General features: G+C 39.6%; 1 pseudogene; it reads left to right on the top strand.

The window, feature by feature from the left end:
- Positions 1-972: 972 nt before the first annotated feature.
- Positions 973-1,950, top strand: LOC145106958 (protein TOC75-3, chloroplastic pseudogene; annotated as a pseudogene).
- The last annotated feature ends 1,499 nt before the right edge of the window (positions 1,951-3,449 follow it).

Genomic DNA, 3,449 nt, shown 5'->3' with positions numbered 1-3,449 from the left:
TTAAAACGAAACATATCTACATATTTGACCAAAAACTCAACAGATCTGAAGATCTGAACGAGAAAAACTCAACAGATCAAGAGATCTGAACGAAAAAGTAAGCTGATCAAAAGATCTAAGCGAAAAAACTCAACAGATCAAGAGATCCAAACGATGGAGAAGCAGATTTGAATAGATCTTAGCAATAACTAACGCATCTGAACAGATCTTGGCAAGAGCCCAATGGATCTGAACAAATGATGGGTAGAAATGAACAGATCTGAGAAAACCTAAGCTGAAGCACAATAGATCTGAACGGATCTAAGAGAAAAATGAGCTTGAAACCAACTGAGGCTTTTGCTACTTGCTCGAATCCGGGATGGCGCCAAATGATGCGACATCGGCCTCCGACGATTCTTCTGGTCTTCTGCTGCGGTGGAGATCTGGACATCACAGAGCAAAGTCGTTAGAGCCGCCGCAGGGACTGTTCCCCGGGAGCGGACTCCGACGATCAAGTTAGATCAGTTGGTAGATCTGAGATGGTCCTCCATAGCTGGAGAGAACCATCTTGGTGCTGGTGGTGGTGTATGGTGACCGATGGCAACGGGTGACGGATGAGCCACCCAGCCTGAGTATAGTGTGGCGGCTGAGCCCTGGGGGAAGAGTCCTCCTTCATGGAGGAGGCACTATTCTATTTATAGGGGGCAATTAGGTCAAGGGGAATTAGGTCAAGGGGAATTAGGTCAGGCCTTGGGCCATCCCAATTCAGGCCCAGCTAGCAAGGAGCTAGGTAAGGCCGCCCGGAGGCCCCAGGCGGGGCTGGAAGGCGCGCCCTAGGCAAGGCTGGCGGACGCGCACCAAGAGAGGATGGCAAGGCAAGGGAGCACCAGGTCGGGCCGACAGGAGAGTCCCCAGCAGGACTGGCAAGGGAACGTCGAGCAGGGCTGGTAGGAGCGCGCCAGGCCAGGCTGGCGCGCTAGAGCAGTCTAGGCCATGCTAGTGGACCGTATATCATCAAGTCTGTTAGAACATTGGAGTTCACAAGTGTTCACAGGTGGGCCAGGAGTAGATTGAAGTTCCTCCTATTTGGGTTGACAGAACTGGCGTTAAAACCAATATCACTAAGGTAAACGTAAATCATATATATTCATTATTATTTTAATTTTTGATTTATGTTGTCATTGTTATTGATAAATTTGTTGTTTGGACCAGAATTTCACTCGACAAAGCAAGTTTACATATGGAATTGTAATGGAAGAGATCACAAGACGTGATAAAAGCAGTCATATTTCTTGAAATGAGCATATGGTTTTGTCGAGTGGTGGTATTAGTGCAGATGGGCCTCCAACAACACTGAGTGGGACGGGTATTGACCGAATGGTATTTGCACAGGCAAATATCACAAGGGACAACACCAAGTTTATAAATGGAGCAATTGTTGGGGAGAGGAATGTATTTCAGGTCAGTGAATCTAGTCTTGTCTTGTTCTTGCATTATTATTATTGTAAGTGTTGTTGTAATATGGGGGATGTATGGGAGACCTTCTAAGTTATGATGCCTTCACTCTTGGAGGACCTTACTCTCTTAGGGGTTACAACATGGGAGAGATTGTTGCAACCAAAAATATCATTGAGGTTTCTTATCTTATCTTACATTTCATTTGTTCATCATCATATTGTTGTTGTTACACGAAATAAGAAATGGGCATTGATTTGTATAATTACATTACATGTTGCTACTAAACTACGCATACCAGTGAGGAGCACACATGTATACTTATTTGCAGATCATGTTAATGATTTGGGGAGTTCAAAGTATGTGAAGGGAAACCCAAAAGAGGTGTACAGGAGAATGGGTCAGGGCTCCTCATATGGTGTTGGAGCCAAGCTTGGTTTGGTACGTGCAGAGTATGTTGTTGACCACAACTCAGGGACTAGTGCCTTGTTTTTCAGGTTTGGAGAAAGATTTTGACTTTGATTTCAAGTTGTATTCTTTCCTTGCAAATTCAGCTTAAACCATTTTAACAACAAGGAAATGTTTGAATGTTATGAGAGAATGTGGCCATAGTGTTCAAGTCTTGTTTCTTTCTGTATCTTTTAATTAATTACATTTTGTCCCTTTGGTTTGCTGTTTCTTACAAGTATGGTCCAATAGTTTGATTTTTAATCATTTGGTCCGTAAAACGTTGTTTTGTCTTGCTTTTGGGACCCAAAATCTAAAAAATCAAACTAATGGACCATATTTTTAGAATTCAACAAACTACAGGGATAAAAAATGTAATTTACTCAAATTTTTGCTATTATTAGAGGCTTTTATACATATGTATAATATAAGTGCTTGTATTGGAGAATTCAAAATTAATGAACTTTGGGTTGAATGATCACTATCTTGAATGCATAAAATCTGCTTATGATTTTGCTAGTGGCGAATTACTAAATCTCATGAAGGATAAGGTGTTGTCATTTTCATTTTTTTAAACCTTTTTTTTTCTGATGGCTGCATTTTTTTGCATTTTTTTCCACTCACACAATTAAAGCCATGGAACCTTTTTTCACTGTTCTCTTTTCTGCCCTTCTACTTTCAGAGGTCAGTAAAGGCAATTAAGATTCATTTGATCATATATTGGGTTGGGTAATCAAAGGAGCAGTTAAAATAGGTTATTGTTGATGTATACATCAATCACCTATTGAAACTATACCCATATGTGTAAGTTTTTCACCTAATTATACTGTGTGAAAGTTACACACAGTTCTAAGACTAATCATGTAACTTTGTCTGCTCAACTTTTCATTGCAGTTGTGCCTGATGAATTTTAATCACAAACTTGCAATATTTGAGGTAAATGCCACAATGAATTCATTTGATCATATATTGGGTTGGGTAATCAAAGGAGCCGTTAAAATAGGTTATTGTTGATGTATACATCAATCACCTATTGAAACTATACCCATATGTGTAAGTTTTTCACCTAATTATACTGTGTGAAAGTTACACACAATTCTAAGACTAATCATGTAACTTTGTCTGCTCAACTTTTCATTGTAGTTGTGCCTGATGAATTTTAATCACAAACTTGCAATATTTTATTATTTGAGGTAAATGCCACAATGAATTCCTTTTGTTTTTTTGTAGATCCTTCTCAGTTCTTGGATAGAACTCCAGGTTTTTGTGGAAGAATAACATGGATGGGTAGTAATGTTCAATTAAAAAATGTGGCCACACGACTCCTATTATCATGTTTTGCTTTCAATAAGGCTTCTAATGGGTTGCCTCATCTCTGGTTTAGGTTAAAAAAAATACTAAATAACCATTTTCTAGATTTTACCTTGAAGGGTATAATGATATTTCTGAGTCTTTTGGTTGCAGGTTATAGTAAGAAGTTTCCTTCCTAACAACTCAAGAGACCCGTCACGACTATTGCTGGTGAAACGTTGAACCCACAACTCATGGTGCCTTACCATGGAGAGATA

This window comes from Lactuca virosa, chromosome 4 (genome assembly GCF_052849685.1).
Source record: "Lactuca virosa cultivar CGN04683 chromosome 4, Lactuca_virosa_CGN04683_v6, whole genome shotgun sequence".
In the NCBI taxonomy this organism is placed as follows: domain Eukaryota; kingdom Viridiplantae; phylum Streptophyta; class Magnoliopsida; order Asterales; family Asteraceae; genus Lactuca; species Lactuca virosa.
Note: the sequence above shows the minus strand (reverse complement) of the source record. Positions and strands in the feature narration are given on the sequence as shown.